The sequence below is a fragment of the Scleropages formosus genome, chromosome 2, assembly GCF_900964775.1.
Source record: "Scleropages formosus chromosome 2, fSclFor1.1, whole genome shotgun sequence".
Taxonomy (NCBI): domain Eukaryota; kingdom Metazoa; phylum Chordata; class Actinopteri; order Osteoglossiformes; family Osteoglossidae; genus Scleropages; species Scleropages formosus.
In genome coordinates this window covers 18627802-18653341 of record NC_041807.1, presented here as the reverse complement: position 1 = coordinate 18653341, position 25540 = coordinate 18627802, and positions in this window count along the sequence as shown.

Genomic DNA, 25540 nt, shown 5'->3' with positions numbered 1-25540 from the left:
CGCATATTTTAGTATACTCGTGGGGCATACTTAAAAATTAAAAAGCCCCCTCAATGATGGGAAGCCATGAAAATAAATACGTGAACAAAACACTAAGAAAAACAGTGCAAAAACTGAAAACGCTTTCACTGGTTTTACATGAAGCGGGTCAACAATTTATTGCATTAAAGCAGGACTAAAATCCTCACAAAGACAGAAAGATAATCACAAGTGTGCATGCGTGTGAGCATCAACACAAGTTTCACCTCTTGCACAAAGCTTGCGAAAAGAGAGGAATAAGAGGATTATTTCTCAGGATGACAGTGCGAATCTATAGGGGTAGAAAAGAAACAGAGCCAAGGCAGGCTGTCGAGAGGGGAAAAGAGTTTTGATCACCTGGAAAGGAACCCAGGTCACTGGTTGGTTCCTCTACTGCACCTGTGTGACCCTACAACCAGCTAGTGCTGGAACAGGGAACTCCTAGTGATGAAGCCAGACACCAGGCAACACAAGAGAGTCACACTTGATTTATATATGCAGATGAGCCTCAGAATTAACATTATTGTCCTGAAGATGAAGAAAGATGCTGCTGGGGCCCAACCAGAGGGATGTAAGAAGGGTCAGTGGACTACTGTCCCTTCACACATTCCTTCCTTACCTTCCTAAAGAAGCTAAGAGTCTTCGATAACTTTTAAAAAATACTCTATTTGTTGACTATTCATTTTTTAGAGAGATTTTAATACATGACATTGACTAGAAATATTGTTACCATGATGCAGTAGTTTAGTATAATACCCTAAATCGTTTAAATATGTTTACAGAAACCCAAAATTACATTTTAAAAATATGTGAAGCAACGGAGTTAAAAATGTCAATCCATTATAAGCAAGAATATTTTAGGTGAAATTATGGTGTCCGGAGGCATTTCGTTACATTATAATAGTTGAAGCGCTTCTGATGGAGAAGGTTTAAATAAAGTCTAATTCTTCCATGACACCTCAAGAAGTGAAGATTGAAGATGAAGACTAGAGGAGTTGATACTTTGTTTTTCATAATTTAAAAATGCCATCATTTTCTCTGCGGAAACATGGGCTCTCATTACCATAACAGGCTGCCACCACAGAGCAAAAACGCTAATAATTCTCACCACCCTAACAGTTCTCATCTGCTTTGGTTTAAGGTCCATAAGACTGACCCAAATACAACGTTACTGTGTGCACATCTGGTTCTTTAGAGGAAACAGCACAAACATGCCTTTGAGAGCATTTATCATCATTAAAACATTCTGTAACATCAAACACCAGGCTAAAGTGGAACAAATTCAATTTACTTCCCGTGACACAATCAGAGAAAGGTTGCAACCATTTCAAGGTTCAACTTCAATTTTCAATTCCATGCTTACATTTCATATTTTTATACTCTGAAGTGCTCAGACTGCCCTACAGTGAGGATTCAGGTATGCAAACTGCAGGGCTGAGGTGTACAAAAAACACTTTTAGGATGAGAAAGTTCATGACCGGGGCAAAGAAAATTGGATGGGGGGGGCGTGCATATAATCATCACTGAGGGAATAGACAGCCTTACCTTTTACAGCAAGCTACTTTGGTAATATAGCATCCCTCCACTCCCTTAGTGCAAGTTGGCATTAGTGTCAGATGAATTGCGCTTCCTCTTCAGAAACTAGTTTATCCACTGTCATGCACAGCAGGAGGACAAGGAGACAATGGAATTTATCTCCGCACTGGGAAGGTAAAGCATTGCAGAGAACGCCCTAAAGCCTCTTTGGAGGACCAGAAGGGATCTACTTGGGCTTCCAAGTAAAAGCCGGGGATTTGAAAGCTCTTTCTTGAGAGGCACTGACAGAGCTGTCAGTTGCCAAGACATTCTCTGTGTGCTAAGGCTGTGTGAAGTGCTCATCCTTTAGACTAGAGGACCTGTAATCCCATACCAGGGTCCAATCCTCAGGACTGAAAACAGTTCCTAACGGCAATTGACGACTCATAAGGAATATTCAAGTGAGAGAACGTGAGCTATTGATCCCATGTATTTTGCTGTAGGGATCCGCCCAGTTCGAGGTTATTATAGCCATCATCTATTACAACATGTGTCTGTGCAAACATGCTGCAGAAGACAAGGGACATTGCTCTCTGTCATGGTATGTAAGAGGGAAGGACACGAACATCTTGCAACCAAATGACAATACAGCTCTCACCCTTGGAAGGAAGGCTGCATATACAGTAGACATATCTAGTGATCGGTGTCCTGGTGGCACTTGTAGTATTCACAAGCCAAGGTACTCCTGGCATTTTCACAGAAGTGTACTACACCACTCCATTCTTGCCGGCTGGTATCTGTAAAGATTGAGTGAGAGCTGGTGAGAGAGGTACACACTACACTAACAGACCTTAGAATCTCACCCTCCTTTTAAATAGCAGAGTCTTATTTACTGCATACAGGATATATATACTGTACACTATAAATGCTCAGCACTACATATACCCACACAGTATGTTTTCATCTGTTAGGTTTGGCCAATCATCAGTATAGCACAGAAGTGGGAGATGAATCCACCAGGTAGATACTGCAGACGTAAACCATGGACACTCTCCAAAAAGTCAAAAAGCAATTCCTTGATAAGTACCTCCTACTGAATATTTCAGTACATTTCTTACGACAGCAGGGTCATCTTAGATATTAATATACTGATCTACAAAGTTTTCTACAATACAGACATTGATAAAGCTTCTTTTAGTGTGGCATACTATGACACGCAGAAGCTTTTACATACTAGTGCCTTGCTTGGAGCACAGTGAATACCAAACAGCATCACCCAACACACTGCAACAGAAGACACAAAGGAACCCTTGTGATAAAATACAATATTGTAATTGATTGCAGCCAAATTTACCATCACAGAACCTATAAATCATGGAACTTGCTTCTTGTGTGTCTATTTTTTATTCCTTCACCTAGACAGCTGTTAAACAAAATGTACATCATTCTCGGATCTCCTTCACCAGAAACAGGACTGATTAATGCATGCTAGTGTAATCAGCCCAAAGTCATACTGTACTTCATGGGTTTTCCGATATCACAAAAAGGCAGCGGGAAGCAAATCAGGCTGTTTCCAGAATTTCAGGGAGAGCTATGAAAGTTGTAAGAAAAACAATGAATGAAGTGGGCTACTTTTTATTGAGCACTCCAAACTTAGCCACTATTTTCAGAGTAAGATGTTCTATGATAACCAAGGAACATGTTACAGAGGACAGCCAAACTTCGCTAACAGCTGTACCCCAGAGGGTGAGAATAGACCATTCTGGAAACCAGAAACAAACAGACTAGCAGTATGAAGGCTGGTTTCTTCTTACAGTGAATAATGTACTGTATGTATAAAACTCCATTTCTTACTATAATCTGAAAGAAAACAAGGTCTTGACAAGTACTTTCCAATGCTGAGACACAGTATGCTTCCACCTGGGCTTTCCCAGGCTCCTCTTGTAATTGCTGCCCACTGTACAAATAGGAACGGGGAACAATAAAGCCACTTTAAACACCAGCCTGAAGCTTTGGGCTCTGGGTCTGTGCCACAGGGATAAATTGCCTGGAAGTGTGGCACTGGTACCTTCTCCAACACACCATCTCATCTCCTGGAAAAGACAGTGGAAATAAACATCTTCTGACCATATCAGAGAGAAGTAGTAACAGCGGAAAACAGGTTTCCTTAAGCTGAGGAAACTTAAAAAAAGAAGTCTGGTGGCCTTGTAGTTGCCATGTTTGGACTCCATTAGCTGGTCAAAACATTATACCACTTCTTATGAATGCAAACTCAAGGAGGCCAACATGGGGATAATAAGTGGTCCAGAATGGCAGGCTGCAGGGCACCAAAGGTGTAGCCCAACACACTAGTCATGACTTTCAACTAGAAGCTCCTGTTAAAGGAGCTATCCATCACAGTTGAGAACCATTGATACGAACTGAACAGATCTCACCCCTTAATCGCCTAAGCAGATAAAATGTCCTTGCAGTCAGCGAGAGCAATGCAAGTCATCTCCACTGAGGAGTGATACCACAGCTTAGTCTCAAGCTCTGCTTTGGGTTATGAAGAGGATCGGACTTCCGAAACCCAAATTACTCAAAGTGATGCTAAAATTAAACATACTATTACAAAATAAGCTGTCTGAATAGGTTATTTAAAAAGACATTGACAAAAATTAAAGTAAAAGCAATATCTGAACCATTTATATAATGACTGCATGCAAAACCGTCAAAATCAAAGAGACTCATTTCCATAAAGGCATATGAGGGAGCAACCTTCTAAAGAGAAGAATGAAAAATTTCTTGCAGAAAATTATTTTTAATTATACATTTGGCTGTATGTCTAAAACAGCTAAATTGAGGCCTATTCAATCAGGTGACAGCTGTGTAAGAAGTTTAAAAAACAATTTGAAAACATAAAATTGCATAGCTTAATTGCAGTCAATTAATACTTTGAATACCTTAAGCTTCTGCAAGGTGAGACGGGACTACTAGATCATATTTCATGCAACAGTTAAAAACACCATGCTAAGATACAATCAAACCCCCAGTTAATTTTTGTATTGCTGTCTTATTACAGCCAACATGTATTTTTTTTATTAAAATGGGAAACTAAAAGAAGACTTCAGTGAGTAGAGCAGGCGAAGGTACGCAATCAGTAATTTTCTCAGTCATCATATCTGTGCATACTTCCACTCTCAAAAAACTTTTACAATTTAAATTTGGTTCATTAAATTTCAGATATTACATCCAAAAATCAATAAATATTTAAAGGGGCATAGTTTTTAAAATGATATGATGGTCGTTCTGATAAAAGGGCTTTGTGCTGGGTGGTACCGCTTTGCATAATGAAATCCCCAAAAATTTGAGGGAGGAGACTTCTGTGTCAAGGTCACTAAAGAGTTCATAGCAGAGCACTCAGAAGCCAACCAAGAGTGAAAAATCTGCAATTCATCACAGTCATCCAGGGATTGAGGAATCCTTATGGTTACATAAGGAATTAACATGCATGAATATGCTACCTTGTATATTATTGCTTTCTTTTATTTTTCCCCATTAACTTCACACATTCATGTTAAAATGCTATTGAGATCAATGTAAATGCAGTATTATAATCATTTTCATTTCACACCATTATTTACACTTTCATTTCTAAATGAGTTTTCTTTTGCCATTTCCCTTGTGCACTAGCACAATATTTATGTTTTCACTTGCTAGCCATACAAAAAAAAAATACCTGAATAGAATCAAATTAAGTATTTGCTACATAAAATGGGTTTGTCTATTAAACCTTAAGGACAATAAGAAATATGGTGTCTTGCAGCAGAGTGATGACATTGTCATACAGCAAGTGGAGCAGCCAGCAACAGATGTTTTGACAAAACAAAAAATAAAAGTATAATGTTGGCTGGATGGCCACTGTAGTTTCAGGTCATCATAAGTCACATATATCGTTACTACCTATAAACCAAGTTTTTAATTTTATGCAAGATTTAAAAACAAACCTGATTAGTGGTTAGGAAACCCTGAACCAGGCTGTGTAAAGTCACCAGGAACAGAAACTCAGACTGCTCCAGTGGAAATACCAGCACCTCTGGTATTTCCTCAAACAGGCTCAGTCACACTGTTGCTCCTCTAATGGAACGATTTTCAGCCATTGACAGTATGGCGGCCAGACGTGGGCCTGATCTCCTGTAACAATGAGACAACCTACAGAGAGGAAGTGGAGCTGTTTGACAGCTGGTGCAAAATTCTTCCATTCTTCTTCTATTCAATAGCAGCGATACAAAAGAGATGTTTGTTGACTTTAGGAGACATGAGATGCCCCTCTTCCAGAGTAGGTCAGAGGGGCTGTTGTGGAAATAAAAGCTTCAAGCACCTGCGTGTGCAGCTTATGACCTAATATGGAATATGAACACAGCAACCAGCTTATAATATCATATTATTTTGTTCATTATGAATAAGTGATGTGATTGGCTGAGACACAGACAGAAAATAGGAAGAGTATACAGTTTTGTTAGTGAAGGAACAGTGTTGGCAGAGTGAAGCACTTAGTAAGTGGTATGTACAATATCTTTTCATTAGAAAAAAAAACATGGTTTTATGGAATAAAGCCTGTTTTAGGGGAAAAAGATACATATTTTCACAAACCATTGTAGCTGTTTCTCATTGTACAGGACACAGTTGTGAGTAAAACAGGGAAAAATTTCATCTTATCCTCTCCAGGAAGCATTGGTTGACAGCAGGGTAGCAGCTGAGGACAGAAGCCTAAATGACACCAACTTCCCCTGAAATCCAAGCACTTTTACTCATCAAAATCAGTTTCAGCCTTCAATAGTCAGAATGAAACTCAAAACAGGCCCACTTTAAAGGCCAAACAAAAATCTTACCAAAATAACATCTTTCCAACAGACGTCTTTCCAAAACACTCATCCCAGAAGTATTGGGACCAAAAGCCTTTATGGTCCTTCCTTTGGGCCCTTGAGTACCCACAGCTGGTCATCATTCAATTATTCAATTAGGGCAGTGGTGGGCCTTTCAGAGCTGTCAGGCAGATCCCACCTCCTGCCCTGGGGTGTACCGCCCACCCGGTGGCAGCGGCCAAATGAGACATTTCCCTTCTACCGTTTTCTTCTATGCAGTCAGAAAAGGAGATTTAATTAATAACAAGAACGCTGAAATGAGGGTTTCATTCTGCCCCCGCTAAATTCATAGGTCACAAAAACAAAAACGTGAAAAAACACCCTTCTGCCAGCAGTGCTAACCAGCCCCCGGAGAGGATTATATAGCAGAGAGCAATTTTGAACAGCGAAGGTCATGAGGAACTCCACTCCTTGTTTCATCATGCTGCTCAGGGATTGCCTGACACAAGCGAGATGCATTTTCTTCCCCCGACACTCTTTAGAACAAATATTTTCTTCTATATCATCTAACTGAGTGCGATCGTAAAAGAGAGAGAGAGAAAAAGTTGGACATCGAGGAAGCGACAAGGGGGCAGTTGGGCATCATGTCTGTACAGGCAGGGTAGGATCAGTGAAACAGAGAGGGGAAAAAAAAAGGGTCAGAGGTGCAAACAAGGGGTCTGATGGAGCATTTGAGAAAGGATAGTACATTCAATACAAGAATGGTAGCAGGCTCAGCATGGCCACATTAATAATCTAATAATCAAACAATCATAATTAATAGCAAAAGCTCTAAGATTCCCAACAGGTCCAGGAAAATGTCCATGAGACATGTCCTGAAATACACACATTTTTGCACTTTCTGGGAAAAACACGCTCGTATCGATTTTAAATATTTTCCTTCACTAAATCGACAAGTGCACGGGGTTATGGGTCACATCTCTAAAGTGCGCTGTTCTCGTAAGTGTTTGTTTACAATATCCCCAGCCCTTGGATCCCCACAGCAGTGTGATGTATTGAGAAAGCAGCCAGTGAAGGGGCTTATGCAGCCCACAGAGATATAAATCTGACTTATCTGAAGAGTGAACATGTTTTTATGATGCTTACTGCTTATTGATTGCTCACACAGCTTTTTTGTTTACAGGTGAGCTGCCATGGGACATGTCTGCTGTTTTGGTGTCCGGCTGTCAGCACCTGGCTGAGGAATGTGTACATGGGGAATCTGGCAGAATGGCTCACATGGGAACAAAAGAGAAACATGGCAGGTGGGAGGAGCAGAACAGGAAATAGTGAGTGCACCGATAGCATCTCCAGTTTGGGGACATCTCAGAAGGAGAGGGTGTGGACAGGAATTGTCCCTTGGAGTATACTGAAAGCTTCATTACACATGGTACTCCTATGATCCTTTGGAAACCGGGGTCTGGAGATGTAAGGGTTAATAAGGGGAAAATCTCAGCAAACGATTTAAAGCACTGTCCAGCATTGCCAGAATCAGTGACACAGGCGTATAAACATATAACGTGCGCAGATGTAAGTACTGCGAGACTGGAGCCAGTAAGGAACGCAATGGCGAGCAGAAATGTCATAAACAAGAGCCACAAAACAACAAATAAACAGTACGGCTCCATAAATACATAATCTGCACAATGCAATGAATTTTTTATGAGGGATGCACGAGGAGAACAGCGCACAATTTCGAGTGTTGCTTAAAAAGGGACGAAAAGCAACCAATGACCACGTTCATTAAGAAGACGACTGTACGGACCAGGCGGCTGAAACTTGCTGAGAGCATCTTCCAAGTGACCAGATGGACCTGTCGCTGAAGTCCGGAGCAGCTCAGCCCTCCGGAGCTCGTCTTCAAAGAGAGAAAGCAAAATGACGAGGGAGGTCTCAGATCCCCCATAGACTCGGACAGCACCGTATGACCCAGGGGACTGGGAGAGGGCCAGGACATTTGGGGACAGAAGTGTAGCGGAATGTGCCCCTCTGAACCAACAGTAGTGTTCTCTTCCTCCACACTAAGACTGCACCCCTGCCGGTGAGCCCAGCCAGATCACTGGGGATTTGGGACTTTACAAGTCTCAATTACACGCAACCTTATCCATATTTCTTGCAAAAAGAACAGACGTAATCCTCCCGTGAAAAGACTCAATTTAGTGGGAGGAGAGCCCTCGCTGGCCCCAGCTATAAATATACCTGGAACTCAAAGTGTTTGCTCCTCCTCCACTCTCTTTACTATAGGAGTTGATGGAAAAAAAGGACACCGACCATGGTGCCAACAGCGGGCAATGGCAAACAACGGGCACCAGCCTCGTCAATCTGACATGTGCGGGCACATTTTTGGCAGTTACAATTAACGCTGACTATATTCGGAAAATGCAGCCAAATGCATAGATTTTGTGCTGAAATGCATATCCTACACACCCACCTCACAGTCTACTGACTGAGGATTTAATGGCTTCAGGCTGCTGGAGGCTGTGTGTTAGCAAGATGTCAAACCGGTGTAAAGCAACCCTTTCCTACTGTTTCCTCAGCCAATTACATTCAATAAAATGTGTATTCCGTTTAGTTTTCGATGACCTCAGACCACAGGCTGGAGATGCTAAAGTTAAAAAGTGGGGAGACTAGTCTAAGAGCCATTGTGGTCAGGAGATAGATGTGGCGGTTCCCTGAAGCCCTCGTTGAGTCTTAGGGTCTCATCTGAATAATATACATTGATTTCACTAAAAATGCCACATATTTTGTTTAAGCCAATGAAAGGATTATTGAAATTGGAAACCAAACCAAAAAAAGTGCTTACCTGTAACTTCAGACCATCTCTAAAATCTATTCCTTGATTTTCTACACCCTCAACGCTGACATGGTTTCAGACATGACATTGGGAAAATATTATGTCTGTCTATGTGTGGTGTTTTACACCAAGAACGAATCCTTGAGAGTTTTGTAAAAGAAAGGTTCCTGCCGGCCTGTAGGGTGTAAGTTGACAAAGGATAATTGTCATTGGTTATTTCCTAAGAGAAGCGGGAACCGTTATTGGGGGCACTATATATAACGGGGGCTTTTGCGCGCGAACGCAGATGAGGTTCCGCGGTGTGAAGTGAGTTTGTGACACGAGCTACTGTTCTTAATAAACTCTTTATTTTGCACACTTCAAGTGTTCCAGTGCTTTGTTTCAGGGAAACCTCCAAAGAACGGTGTACCTTCCTTTTCGGACACCACACTATGCATTCCGGGGACCGAATGCATGCTCGTATTTTGTATGAAATGGAGCAGGTCCTACAAATGAGTTACCCAATGATTGCACATTATGTCCTGGACTTTCCCGACAGTGGCTAAGCGTCGTCTCTCCAGACCAAATTGGTCCATGAGCTCAGGCTGAACATGTCTTTACAAACCCCCGGAGATCCTGAGGTGCAGAAGGCAGCAGAATTTCCTCGCATCAGGACATAATGGCCCGCTATGCTTAAATGGCGCTCCGTCGTGTCTGGCCCATTATTACGGCGACAATTAAAATGGAAACAGAGGAGGTAATTAACTTTGCTCTTTGGCGGTCTGAGACACAGCAGGGCTTTGCGAGGGCAGCAGAAATAAATCTCCAAAGGTTATACCTGCACATCAGAAGCTCACGGGGAACACCGCTAATTGATGAATCCTCATTCTCACCCAGCTGGACCAGGAGTGTGTCACTGAGACACGTCTCCCATGCCGAACGGTGAAGGCAGGGTGAGGCGCTCTTCGGACAGCGGGACCAAAAGCGTTCAATTCATTAACCACAGTGCCACGCTTGAGTGTCTCCTCTCAGCTCGTACCTTAAACCCTCATTTGTGCTGTCAGCCGCAGAAATTACGCAATGAATCTTGGGTCCCCACGCTTTAATTAAACTGTTATATCTCTCTGCATGAAATTAATCTCCCGGTCGAAGGAATCACACATAAACTTCTATCCAGCCTCACCTGCTGGGAGCTATGACATGGGAGTGGGCCGCTCACCTGGCCGGCTAGAACAGAGCAGATGACATCTGTGTTTCCTGACAGTGCCAGAGCAGCCACCACTGTGTCCGGCGGAGGAGGGAGGGAAGGACTGGAAATTACTGTTTGTCCTCTAAATATAGCAGCGCCCACCTTAAGAAGCACCCACAAAAGGTATACTTATATCCCAAGATATCAGGATTAGCCTTTATTTCAGCACTTGTGGCCCCATTTAGACTGTCCAAACCATGCCCACCTGTTTTTCTTATTCATTCAATTATCTAAATTAATACATTAATATTTGATTTCATTTTAGAGGCACTTTGCCAGTGGGGGCTAAATGATAATAGTACCTCCACTCTTTATAGATATGATCTGTACCAAGATTATGGATTTTTTTTTTTAACGGATCAGAATGGATTATCAGCCCACCAACTCGACAGGTAAACATTTCTCCTTTCATCACTTCCGACAATTAAAAACTTTATTCAAAATATATTCTAAAGACTGTCATGCTAATAATAAAACCTAATAAAACAATAAAATCAGTAGAACCAACTAATATAAAGACTGCATGACAGGGCCTATAAAACACTTAAAGACATACCCCAAGGCTTAAAACCATAAAAAAGTAAAAGGAATTTATCCGGTAACTCCACTGCTCAAGAGGGGCAGTTCCCTGGCCTGTTCCCAGGGTATTACCATACATCTTACCTACCGTGCTTGGGTGTTTTCCTTTTCACAACACGTCTCCCCTATTGACATTTTAGAAAAAGGGGTGGATAATACCAATACCCATACACACACACACACACACACACACACACAATATTCTATCCTACACTACACTAAACTACACCATAAAGTAAATAAATAAAATAAACGGATGGAGGAACCCTGAGCAAGGCCCACGCGAACCTGCCTGTCCCAGACGGGGCACGGGGAACTGGAGCCTAACCCAGCACACAGGGCGTAAGACCGGAGGGGACACACCCAGGACAGGACACCAGCCCGTCGCAAGGCACCCCAAGCAGGACTCAAACCCCACACTCACCGAAGCGCAGGACCCGGACCAACCCATCGCGCCACCGCGCAACCGCACCCCCATAAATAAAATAAACAGACAAATAAATTACAATGACAATAAATAAACTAATACAAACACACTGCACACGTTGTCATTTCTAAGTGACTGCTTAAAAGTGCAATAAGTGCTATAAATTATAAAAATGTGCAATTAAAAAATATTTACGTTCACTAAAATAGGGGTTGTGGTATTTTGTAAGTGCCAAAGGACATGTGTTACTTGCCCAAGGGTGGAGGATCTGCCATAAACCTGTGGGGTTACAGCCAAAAGAGGCCTTCACCTTTCTTTGGCTTTCAAGTAACCCCATTGCATGATGTTTTCTCTATCCTAAACATGAGGTTGGCCCGGGTTTTATGATACACACCCTGGACGCCCAAGTCTATCCCTGTCTGGACCAGCTGGGTTCTTGCATTCCAAAGCATTTGTTTGGCTACGCTGATCACCAACCACATTCAGGCGGCTGCTGCCTTCCGAGTGCCAGGGTTCCATCTCCACAAAAATTGTCGTACGTGAAAACCATTTGCGGATCAATCTTCCTGCACAGGCGGGTCACCAAACGCCAGATCTCCCGCACCTGTCCGCAGTCCCAAAAGGAATGAGTGAGAGTTTCGCTCTCGTCGCACCGGAGTCGTGGGCAGAGTGGGTGGCTGGTCAGTTTGTGCTTGTACAGGATCGCTTTGACCAGCATCTTGCTTTGTCAACAACGCTAGTTCAAATCTTGCAGATGGTGGTTAAGCTCCTTTGGCTGAATCCTGACACACGTGCCTTCTTTGAGTCTCGTGCCTAAGGAGGGTCTCTGCCTCGACCCCAGCCGCCGTGGTCTTCCTCCGCTTTACAGCATGGCTCTAATGAACGGGCCATATCCCGCCATTAGGCCCGGTGTTTGACCAGGACTTCGCCAACCGGCGCATCGGAAGGGCCAACCAAAGACGTACAAAATACTGGTGGGGATGCTTGATCGGAGCTGCCAGACATTTACATAACTAGGAGAGGAAGAGACAATCTAGTTTAAGAGAAATGTCGGGCACATTCCTCCCTCCCTCCTCCTTCGGAAGATACATGACCTCCCTCCTTACATACTCGTACCTGCCCCCACAGACGAGATCGAAAACGTCTTTCGTAAGGCCTCTCTGCATTGTGCGGGTAAGGGGTACACCTCCGCAAGGTAGAGTACTGGTTGTCAGTGCTATGGGGTGATTTGGAAGGAGGTCTTATTCATTTTGTTAATGACACCACAGTTTCTTTCAGAAATGTCAGACAAACACCTTGAAGAAAACTTCTGCCACTCGCATCCAGACATCAGAGCAGGCGCTATCTAATAAGCAACATAATTACCTGCAAGGGGCCTCCTAACAAATAAGTGGCCCAATAGAGTTTGCTCACAAGTGAGTTGCTGTCTCACAGATTCCACACGTGCAAATTTGGAAAAGGCAATCATGTTACAAAAAAAAAAAAACACACCTGTCAGAAACAGAGAAGAGAAAGGGAATAAAAGAAGAAGAAAGAAAAAGAAAGAGACCTACAAGTTAAAGGCACTGTTTCTTCTGGGTTTTACTTGCAATTTACTTGTTATTTAATTTATTTTGGTTTGTACCCAGAGAATAAAGTGGGTGGCTTCACATAGAGAATAATGTGTACTATTTTATTGTGGATGTTTTGGTTCTTTTTATGTATTAATAATTTAAGTTATATTAAATTTGCTGTGGTTGTCATTTTTGTTGTTATTGTTCACTTTATCTTTGTATTTGGTCAGAATTTCGGTTACTCTGTTTTTTATTACATTTGTGCTTTTTCGGTTATTTGTATTTAGCAATAGTATTGTTCTTGTAAACATAGCAATAAAACAGCTATCTATGCACTTTGTCAAAATTCAGTTGCTAAATTACAAACGGTGTTATTAAAATAGTTGCATTGTTGAAATATATATAGGTTTTTAAAATATTTTTATATATTCTGTTTCTTCTTATATTACCGCATCCAATAAACTCAACAGATCAAACAGGAGGTTTTTATTTATGAGTATACATAGAGGCAATTTTTTTTTTTTTAACTTTGTACTGTAATTATATGAAGTTAACTTTAAAAATGTATTGCAGCATTGATTACACGGGTTGGGGCAAATTAAAATCTTGCTTCAGGCCCGTAAAAAGCTATTACCAGCCCTGCCAAACATAGACACCCCACAGCACACCACCTCACACCTGTTACCAAGCACAATCACAGCTCCTGCATTTTGCTGAGGTCACTGAAACGGAATTGGCACATTGGCTGCCAAAGCGGGTGCGTCCTTCTCACCACAGGGGCACAGGTAAAGCGTCCTGGCAGTGTGGACGGCACCGGGCAGTGGCAGCGAGCTGAGAGATGGGCAACCATTCTGTGGCCTAGGTGTTTACAACCAAGTAAATGCTACAGCTGGTCTGTGAAAATAAAGGCCACCTTGTCTGCCCTGCTGCCAAACACCTGGCAGCCTTAGCTATGGCGGTGGCCGCACGCCAGCCCATTGAATTAGGATGAATCTGTGAACGACTGGGACCACCGGAACCGATATAGCAGAGCTTAGTGCTAGAACACTCAGACTCAAAGCTCTAACAGCAGACTCCCCGCTCACCCGCGTCCTCCAGCGGGAATCAGCGCACAGCGAAGAGCGGAACATAAAATCACAACCGCGCTCCAAAACCCACGGGTGTGCCAGTTTCCAAAATGCGAAATGTTACGATAGCGATTACCGCAACGGTCGTAATTACAGAGCGGCACACGCACGCTATTCGTGGGGAGTCCTTCAGCTAAGGTGGCAAAGGTGGAAATAATTAAAGGGAAGCGATGTAAGATGGGTTTGCACACGCAAACAGTATGTTTTATAACATTAGAAAGAGAAAAAGCAGAGAATGTTCTGTTAAATAAGTGCTCGGTCAAGGAATTATCCGAAGAGGGGGAGGTTCAGGTCCTGGAAAAGGTACGACACCCACTGCAGCTCACTGCAACCACCAGATGTGTAACAGACGGCCTGAAACAGAGCCACTAACCTCCTCGAAAATCCCACGCCCCTGATTAACTATATAAATAGACAGCTGTTAAAAGGAGAAGAAATGGCTTTTTATGCCTTCCGAAAGAATTATTTATTTACCGGGGAATTCAGTTTCTGTTATAATTCTGAAAATTCAGGAAATGCATTATGCAGAGTGCGGCTGGACGATGTATATCAATTTACGAAGATGGTCCATCTCTCTTGGAACAAATTGCTTTTTCCCAGAACATATATTAGAATAAAATGCGGCCAATTCAATAACACAAAACACTTTGAAAGAGAACCTTTGATAGTACAGTAAACCAAAAACAAACTCAAAGGGAGAAAAAACACACACTAATGACCCGTACATGTGAGTATACTAAATGGACAGCTGAAGTAAAAACACATTCTGAGTTCAGAGCTCATCTGAATATCTCGGAAGTACAAATGACCTCAGAATATCAGTTGAACACAAAAAATCACGGAAGTTTGTTTCCACATGCTCTCATTGTTTTCTCTTGCATTTTCATTTTTCGTTATTTTTTTTTTCTAAAATTACATTCTCTGGGGGAATTGCAAATTAGCCTTTCATTAGATGTCTTTCAAGATCAATGTCTGATGGGATTTTAAGATGCATTCTGCAAATAATGCAGTATTATTATTGCATTGATTTTTAATGTCTCTGTTTTTAATGTCATAAATTGACTTAAAATGTGACAGTAAATACAGCAATTATTCTCAAGGGCACCATAGCAGAGGCCCTGTCACCCTCACGGCCACACACGACGCCCACACCTGCTTCTGATCAAGGAGGCAGAGTATAAAAGGGCCAGGGCTCCACACCTGCTCACGGAACCTCATCTCGAGCAACCGCAACTCCCTCGTGCTTGGCATCCTCGATCCTCTCTTGTTCTCCTTTTCCTGGCTTCTGGCCCTCGCTGTGTGCTCGCAGTTACGTCCCTCGCCTCACCCTACGAAACAACAACCGTGCATCGCTTAACCCACACCTGTCCTTTCGGATTTGCTTGAAATAAACGCACCCGCGATTGGGTTCACCTTAATAACTCCTCGGCTTCCTTTCGTCCGAGATGACGGGCCCTGCTGGGACTTTACCCAGGATACCTCATCTTGTACTCTTAACAACTCATTGCTATCTACATATTTAATCAGTACCACCCCAATTTACTAAATGTAGCATCATTCACTTGTATTTAGGGGACGCTTTTGTCCAAGGTGACTTACAATTCTGAGTATTGTCCAATGAAGTACTTAAGTATTTACAGATTCACACAACACAGCAAGGTAACACAGGCAGATACACACACACACACACACACACACTCACACACACACAAACTAGGGGGAATTTTGTGTCCCTAATCCACCTGAAACACACATCATTGTCCCAGGCAAAACCAGGTCTTCAGGTGTCCAGCCTGCTTTGAATGGGAGTGGCTGTGTAAAAACACACCTTTACACAGGTGACTACCTAGCTGTTCGGGAGGAGCCAGGAGGATAAGTCCTCCGCCCAGCAGCAAAGCAGGCAAGTTGGGGCCAGTCATCGGCAACACCAGTTTAGACCATATGGCAGGAACACTGGGGAACCTGGTTTGGAGCTCGAAGGACAAGCAGACATGCATACACCACACGGAGCACATCACAACACCTGTGCCGTCCTTCTGTCCCTTAAACGTGCCCGCTCAACAGGCAAGCTTCATCTCCACATCCATCTGCGTAGAGATGCGGTCTCCCACTGCAAACTGCATGACTAGTCAGAGTGCATTTGTACGCTAAGTAATTTGTTGCAACTACAGCTGGCATCATGTGTCTCTTTGTCCCCTTGAGGGAGACAGTTTACCTTTGTGGCTTGAGTCAACATGGTCTCAGGTAAGAACCCAGGGTGAACAAGTGAATATACAGTACTTCTTCTTAAAGGGGTATCGCCTGATTTGTGCCGCTCCTACGATGCCTCTTTCAGTAAAACGCACGGACCTCTTCTGTCTGAGAAAGTAGTTACCACACCTATGGACCCAACCCAAATGAGGGTGGCAAGGACGTTCCTGGGTCTCAATTCAGCCCATCACGTCGATCAGCCACGGATGAGGAGAGCCCAATGGCACTTTGTGCACTCTGTTCCTTAGGCCTCGTGTGAGTGTTCATCTGTTACTGAACACAAGTGGACAATCCCAACTTTCCTGGTGGTTGCACAGACAGCAGATGAGGTAAACCGTAGGGTTTTTTTTGTCCTTGCCTGTGAGGGTGAAGCGGCCATTATATTTTTTTTTTGGTCTCAATGTGCGCAAGTCTCGATCAGGCCTGCAACATAGGGGTGCTTTACTAAAAGTTAAACTGCTCCAGGGGGATGTGGTAGCACAGCGGATTTGGCCGGGGCCCGCTGCGTGGTGGGTCGGGGGTTCAAGTCCTGGTTTGGGTGCCTTACAGCACACTGGCATCTCGTCCTGGGTGTGTCCCCTTCAGCTTTGTGCCAGGTTAGGCTCCGGTTTGTCGCGACCCAGCTCGGGACAAGCAGTTGTAGACATCGTGTGTGTGTAATCCTCGAAGAAAATACAATGTGTGTTTGTGTAAAATACTCCAGACTATTCTAGACACTAGTTTTATTGTATTTTAGAGTGGGAAGGTTCTCTAGGAACTTTCTAGAATCTTATGTTGTGAGTGAAGGTGTAACTGTGGTGTTACTTGCTGTGAAGCCTTTTATTTTGTTAATGTTTTATTCATTTGCATTTATTTCAGTAATTTGTTGAAGGGACTTTGGGGTAATACCGGTGCATCGAAGAACACAACCCTGTAGGGTGAATATTTCTTTGGTTTTTCTATGTACAGGTTTGGAAAAATTAAAAAATTGAATATCTGTTCTGTTACCAAGATATTTGCATTTTGGGTTATAACATTTTAGTCTTTAGAACAGAACCCAGGGCACGGCCCTCATAGTCAGGTTAATGGAGGGTGACGCTACACCTGTTTAAGAATAAAGACAACATACCGAAATGACTGGTCATTAACACTGCATGTGGTGGCATTTAGGGTTGCCAGGCCAGGACAGCAAAGGGTTGTACCGAGAGTTTAGGAGCCACTGCTGCAGTACTCCAGTCATTATGACTCAAGGCTTCTATCAGTGGTGTCTGAGCTTCCTACGGCCAAATTATTGCTCACTCTTTCTAAACACACTCGCTAGTGGCCCGAGCCAGGGCAAATTTACAGCTTGACCTGGAGCGGACAGTTTCTCGCAGTAAATCCAACGCTTCGCTGACCAGAGGCACACGTGCCTTCTCGTCCATCATTTCTGGCCCGCCACTCTCTGAAGTGGCACCATCTCCAGCCCACTGATGCATTAAAAAGAAAGAATAAGAGGGGGATGAAAGGGGGGGAAGGAGACAGAGAATGGCGCTCCCAGGCTCCAGGCTACGGGTGTTCAGTGAAGTCAGGTGGGGACGAAGACGGAGGGGGTACAGGGTGCGACTGCGGCATGTGCCAGGTGAGGACATGGCAGCAGCGGAGACCTGTCAGTCACGGGCGCCCGTGCGAGGCCAAGTGCGGTGCGATGCGCCAAGCGGAAAGCAGGGAGCTGACAGGCCGGAGCCATGCACTATTCAAACACTGTCCACCGCCAAAGTGGAGAGAGGACTACTGAATTGTGGGACACCACCCCCACACACAGGCTCCACAAACTGAGGAAAGCAGTCATTACTTTAGACCTCATACCAAGAGTAAATGTCCCAGGACAACAGCAAATAACATTTGGGGCATATGTGCTGGTGCGCGTGGATGGTTTCGTATGCCCCGCTCCAGGTGGCTAACTGATGGACAGGAGACCACAGAGCATCCCGTGTCTCCTGGGAAAGGTGCTCAGCCTTGCAGACATGCAGAATGGGTGGGGGGGCTGGACCCATCGTTTTCATACGCACAACTCCATGCATATTCATGTGAAAAATTAAAGAGAGAAAATGAAGAGGATTTTTTTTCCCATTTTAATTTCACACATTTAAAAAGTTTATGACTTTTGGAAAAGTACGGGTATTCAACGCGGTTTTATTACGCATTGGCCTGCATTTAAACTGAGTTTTTAATAGAACTGGTGCTGAAGGGAAAAAGTGTGAGCAGCAAACAGGTGCCTAATGCAACATCAAACAGCACAGTTATAGATTTTGATTATTTTAATGCTACAGTGCACCACATTTCATAGGTAGAAACAGGGTAAACGGGCCACGGGTTCCAGCACAAGCAAACTGGGTTAAGGCACCAGGGGTATTTAATTCTGCTGTATCCCATTGTGTTTGTTATTTCTTCCTTAGTTATTCCCAGGTCTTAAATATAACTTGTTTTCAGATGCTTGAAGAAAGATCTAAAGCACAGAAGACAGCTGTGAATCTGTAAATTCGTGTGGAGTGTTTTTTTTTTTTTTTTATTTCCCTTGATTTGCATCAGTGAAAGTTTTATTGAACTCTTATTCCTCACGCAGACTGTAGGGGAGATGGCACGGCTGAGAAGTCAAATAAAGGACAAAGGCACATCCTGGCAGCTCGTAAACTAATGGGACTCCTGTAAAAAGACACTTTCCTGCTCTACCTGAGTCGGGACATGAAAAATAGTCCAGGTGGCTGGGGACTCGGCGGTTGGACCCTGCCATATTTAAGCGTGCCAGAGTTAGTGTGAAGGCACTTTTCATTGACTCCATTATAAATTCCCTCCCCTTACAAGCGAAATCAGGCGAGTAACTGAAAATGGTTCGAAAAGCTGTGCTGCAGCGCATTTTTAAAAAAAAAATTCCTTAACTGAACAATAAGACTGCAGGTTCTGACCAAACAGCCTTGGTCTGGCTTGAGCTGTAGCGCAAGCTAAGGCATTGCGAGGTCACAGGTTGCGTGTGGAGTCACCTGGGGGAATCGCACCCAGCCTTTGTGGGAGCATCAGCTGAGGGACACCTCCACCTCCACATTCGCGTGGACGTGTCAGAGACAGCAGAACAGAAGAGAAGGTCAGAGTTGAGCGAATTAGGACAAAGAAAAAAGGCAAAAAGGCTGAAGGTTCTAATCCCAGAGGGGGAGGCTGTGGGAAATGACCGCAGGCTATTTGCTTTAGCAGAATTTACTGCAGTAACGAGTACAGTAAAACTATAAGATCTGCAAGACTTGGGATGAGAGCATCTGCGAACAACATATACTGTATTTGTTTAACCGTGACATTTCCCATGACACAAACTCAAAGAAAATGTTTAAATGATTATTATTATTATTATTATTATTATTATTATTATGTTTTTTCTTGTGGGGAGTGCAGTGGCGCAGTGGTGCAGTGTGTTGGACTGGGTCCTGCTCTCCTGTGAGTCTGGGGTTCAAGGCCCGCTTGGGGTGCCCTGTGATGGCCTGGTGTCCCGTCCTGGGTGTGTCCCCTCCCCCCGCGACCCTGTATGGGACAAGCGGTTCAGACTGTATGTATATGTATTTTCTTGCCAATTTCAAATGTGGCCATTAGGTGCTAAGAGAGCCACGGTGTCCATCTGCAGAGCATCACGTGACAGCACGGTTCTCGGGAGAGGAATGACGCCCCACCAATCAGCAGCCCTTAACAGTATGTTCTGCAGCCTTGGGAAGCATCGCTCCGGTTTCCAGCTCATTTGCAGGCTGAGCCCTTTTTTAGCCCTAAATGCTCGGCGGCCCAGTGACCTACGGTATGTCTCGAGTAAAGGGGAAAAACAGACGCTCACGTTTTAAAATACTCATGATCGGAAAACATAATGGAAAGAAATAGAGAACAACAGAGTTGTAATTGGAAAGACTGGCGGCGTCGGCAGCCGGCTTTTTCGGCCTCTGGCAAAGCCTTGACCGACATGGGATTTGGGTAAAGCTCATCGGGAATCAGCAGTGCCGAGGTCAGCGGCACAGCACAAGGAGGCAGACGGAGAGAAAATCCAGCTCGGCGAGACGATGGCGACTCTGACTGTCAGCTCACATTTCACAAGTGTCAATCACCACCGCTCCTTCGCCGTCACGGTCCTCGGTATAATTCCCATTTCCGATTCACAAATACTTTAATACGCCAGGGTGGTAATTATACCGCCACTATATCTGTTGCAGCCAGAATGAGACGCGCTGAAACGCACGAGAAACACCATTTCTTCTGTGAAAGGCTCCCAAAGCAAAAACACCCCCAGTCCAGTGAAGCAAAAACCAGCGCAAGTGTTTAAATAGCAGCGATCAGACAATTATTAAAGAGGAATAACTGGTGCCGGGTGGGCCTTTCCGCACCAGGGTGAGAAAATAGGGTTTTCTGACATTCTCCTCAGTTTAGCGTCTGATGCCGAAGCTCCTTGAAAGCAGATGATGAAAAACGGGCCCTGCGAACGCTGTGAGTTACCCATAGGAGAGGAATTGCCCTCTGTGTCATCACTGCTCATGAATTTAGCGTTCTTAGAACCGCGCGCAAATCGCATTAAACCACAAGTAGTTCTGAAAGAAAAGCAGCCGTTGAAACTTTCCCGGACGGGGGGGGTTGAGGGGACAGGGACGGCAGAGGACGGCTGACTCAGAGGCGTCGCTCAGCGTTATTAAACTGTTAAAAAGCGTGCGATTTTGTGTTATAACATATGGTATCGGTGAGCGATGCCGAACGCAACGCAACGCTGAATTATCAGCGTCGAGAAACGGGTTTTGTCACAGCAGCGTTTCATTATGTCCACACGTTCCAGAGCGTCCTCATAAATTCTGCAGTTTTTCATGCGCAAAACTCAAAACGCGATCATATTTTCCCTTGCAAATTCCTCAAGTGCATCAGCGATGTATCAAATTGAATTAAACTGCCGCACTCCGTTTTGATGTCAGTTATTAAGTCCAGAGTGGTAAGCCAATAATGCACAGAATTGCTGTGTAACAGGATTGTAAGCCGCACGTCGGAGGGGATTCGCGCGCAGAGATGAATCTGGGACCGAGGGCTCTGAGTGGACCGGCAGCTCCCCCAGCTGTAGTGTGGAGCACGAGGCGGAGAGAGGGAGAGAGCGAACGAGAGATGCTCCGTTGCCATGGCAACAGCAGCAAACCGCCATCAAGGAGTAATTGCCCAGTCAGATGTTTTCGCTTCCCTTCCTAAAGTACAGTAAAAAAACAACATCTGACCTTCTGATTCTAAATACAGCCCCGGATCCAGATCTGAGTCCCCGCCGGAACGGGCCGGTAAAAGCGTTTCTGGGAGTAAAAACGCACTGCTTTCAGCTGCCTGCGCCGTTTTTCAGACATAATAGCAACAAGCCGTGCTATATATTTACTATTTAGCAAGTAAAAGCGTCGCCCCACTGACAAACATGTTGCATACAGTGACTGCCAGCATCCCGGGAGCCCCTGTTAGCAAGACACGTGTTGCTAGCCCAGCGGGGGGGGTTGCGATAAGACCCCCGGGGACTGAGCACGCTGCTCTAAAGCGTTACTGCCATGGAAGACGTTCAGATCTTCTCTCTGTTTTCCGGGGAGCTGAACCGACCTGGAGAAAGAAGCATCACCATGCCAGTCAGGACCAAAGAGCATCTTTGAAAGAGTCCAGTTCAAAAAATTAATATTAGTTTAATTTATTGTTTTACAAAACCAGTGAGATAAAAAAAAAAAAAAAAAAAAAACGATGCAATTCCTGGTTGGATATGCATGTTCACAGTCTTTTCCTACCATTTGTTAATTATCGTGATAAATAACCCAAACCCACGTGGGAGATCTCCTGTCGGGCGGCGCTGAAAGAGTGTGTGGAGTACACAGGTTCTAGAAACGTAGTGAGCAATAACCACTGGGCAGGGAACCGGCCAGTCGACCGCATCACTGAACACTGAAGTGACCGAGTGTCCTATGGGGCTAGCGGCTGGCTCCTGGCGGGGGTTCGAAAGCATATTCCATTTGGCCAAGCATCTCACACCAACTGTCTCCAAAGCTCAGCACTCAGTAGTACACACACACACACACTCATATTACCCTGGTTCGACACAGAAAAGAAAGGCGATCACAAATCAAACATTTTTTCTTTTTCAAACGGTCTGCCAGAGGCTGGATCTTAGAAGTTGATGAGGATATGACAAAGAAGGACCTCATCTTATCAACTGCCTGCAGCTGTGCTCATCTCATTACACATTGTCATATAGGCTTCGGCAAGCCAACAGTGTACTGTAACGGTCCTTTCTCTCAGCATCACTCACATTTCAGTAATAATTCAAATAAGCCGTGTAACGTATATTATCTTTTCCTTTATCTAACATTATAATACCTAATATCATCTTATTGCTATAACGTAATATACATCCCACTGCAGTAATTGTTTGTATTACTGCCGTCATAAGAGGCAATTGTACTGATTAACTCAGAGGAGAAGCTCAATGGCTTTGGAGAGTCCTCTAACGTTTAAAGGGTCCTCTGTACGTATTTTCCACGTGGCTTCGTTTTTCATAGACAGATATGAAAAATTTGTTTAACGTGTGATCGAAAGCACATCTTTAGCAACACAGGGCAAGCTTTAAGCTGTAAAACTGGCTTCATGTAGCCAAAGTTTAAGATCTGTATCGTCAATGTTTGTCAGATTCTCTAGTGTGGGCGTGTATGTGGGGCAGTAATCCAGCAGATGATTTGGAGTTTGAAGATATGGATAATGTTGAATCTCGACAGTGAATAAGACACACATCCATCATGCGGCCCTTCCAAAGGCCAGTCGGCCAGGGTTCAGTGCTGGAGTTGTACACTAGGGGGCAGTATGGCGCTCTGCTCCCTGTTTGGCAAGGGTGTAAATGGAGATAATTTAAAGAAAAGTGCACCTACATACATCCTCAGTGTTTAATTAATTAAGTTCAGGGAGGATGGTGTTCCGACAGGCCTGTCGCTTCGCAGGGAGACATGAGGGGAACCGGCCTCCCCGGCTGACAGCGGGAGGATTCATCTCCGTCAAGCCCCCTTACTCTACCTTAATTACATACGTGTAATTAAGAATATATTTTATTCTGGCAGCCTGCATCTGGCCAGTCAGTTTGTGTATTTAATAAACTGTCAGCAACAAAATTTAGATGGGCTCTTATGGCCTTACTGCTGTAATGGGAGTCGACACTTTCGGAATTATTGCCAACCACACACACACACTCGCACACAGGATCTGCACAAACGAAGGCCAGTAATTCCGTACTAAACACCACTTGAAATAAGGACACGAACCATTCAGGTGCTCGCAGAAACACGTGTAATTCATAAGACAAGCAAGAAGAAACAGTGCTCCGATTTTATTACACGTTTGGATGTCTGCTGGGCGCTGATATCAGAGGTTGTAGAGTCCTGCGCCGGATTCATGCGCCACATAAACGTCTATGTTCCAAACAAGATCCCGTTTAACGATTCATTATGATCCCTTTGCTCACGCGAAAGTGACTCCCTGACTCCGCCGCCGCAGACAACCAGCCCGCCTGTAGGGCAGAAGCAGTTATAGGTAATTGAGCACAAGAATTCAATTTAAAAGAAAGGGCCTCATCCACTTAGGCATTTTACAGACAAAGGTGCCTTTTATGGCCTTTGCAGACAAAGCATAATTGATTAATTCCGCGAAACATTGTTAAACTTTATACTGCGATACTTTCGGAAATATACTTTATCGTCTCCGTCAGTGTGCAGTGGCCAGTACCACTCTGTCTACGAGTGAATCTGTGCCGGAAGGAACCCGAGCTGATGTTGGTGACACTTAAGAGAACCCAACGGCATTGCCGGGATACACCGGGCCTCTCGCTCAAGGACGCGGGGAGGAGCTGAAGGGAACTGGAGGTGGCTGTGAGATGGAACCAGGCATCAGCAAGTACTTTCAAAATCAGACAGAGTATTATGTGCCTGATCTCCCTCTAGTCTCTCCCAATTTGTCTCTATTTCACATTTACTCCTTTAGTTGATTTTCTCCAAAGCAACTTACAGTGATAAGCTACCTGTGACTATTTACATATTTATACAGCTGGGTAATTTTACTTGAGCAATTGAGGATAAGTACCTTGCTCAAGGGTATTGCAGCAGTAGGTGAGATTCAAATCTGGATTCTTAAAGGCAAAAGGCAGCACATCTAACCTCTACCCTACTCCCTAATTAAATAAAGTATCCAGATATATAATTGATAAAAAGCAACTATTATTATTATGTTATTACATTTACATTTGTTCATTTGGCAGACATTTTTATCCAAAGCAAAGTACACCTCAGAAAACACTACAAAAGAGCATCAAATCAACAGAAGACGAGATCTGGATACAAACACAATTCTTGAGTACAGTCAATTTGTCTCAAAACACAGAATAAACCACTGTACATTACACTAGAAGTTGCAATCAGAGCTTTTTTTAAATTAATATTGCATCGATAACAGTGTACATTTATCAAACACACGAGATCTAGTTAGAATTGAGGTTCAAAAGAGATATTTTGATACCCATCTTGAGAGGGATTCAGCAGTTTTGAGCGAGAGAGGGAGCTCATTCCACAACATTGGAGTCAGAACAGAAAACCCTTGCACTTTTGAGTTTGGACCACCAGTTGGGCAGAGATGGAGGACTGCAGACACTGAAGCGTAACGAGCGATCAGGTCCCGTAGGTTTCATATTATTATTATTACATGTACTTATTTAGCAGATGCTTTTCTCCAAAGCGACTTCCAATGAACTCTATGTAGTGTTATCAGCCCACACACCTTATTCACCGCAGTGACTTACACTGCTAGATACACTACTTGCAATGGGCCACTCATCCACATATCGGTGGAACACGCTCTCTGTGTCACTCACACACTATGGGGGAACCTGAACAGCATGTCTTTGGACTGTGGGAGGAAACCGGAGCACCCAGAGGAAACCCACGCAGACACGGGGAGAAAATGTAAACTCCACACAGACTGAGTGGGTGTCAAACCCGTGTCCTCTCGCACCACCCAGGCACTGCGAAACAGCAGCGCTACTCGCTGCGCCACCGTTAATACCAAGAATATCTGTTTTACATTATATAATGCTTCCTCCAAGACTCCTCAAAGACAACAGCCAGGAAATAAGGACAAAGTCATTGACAAC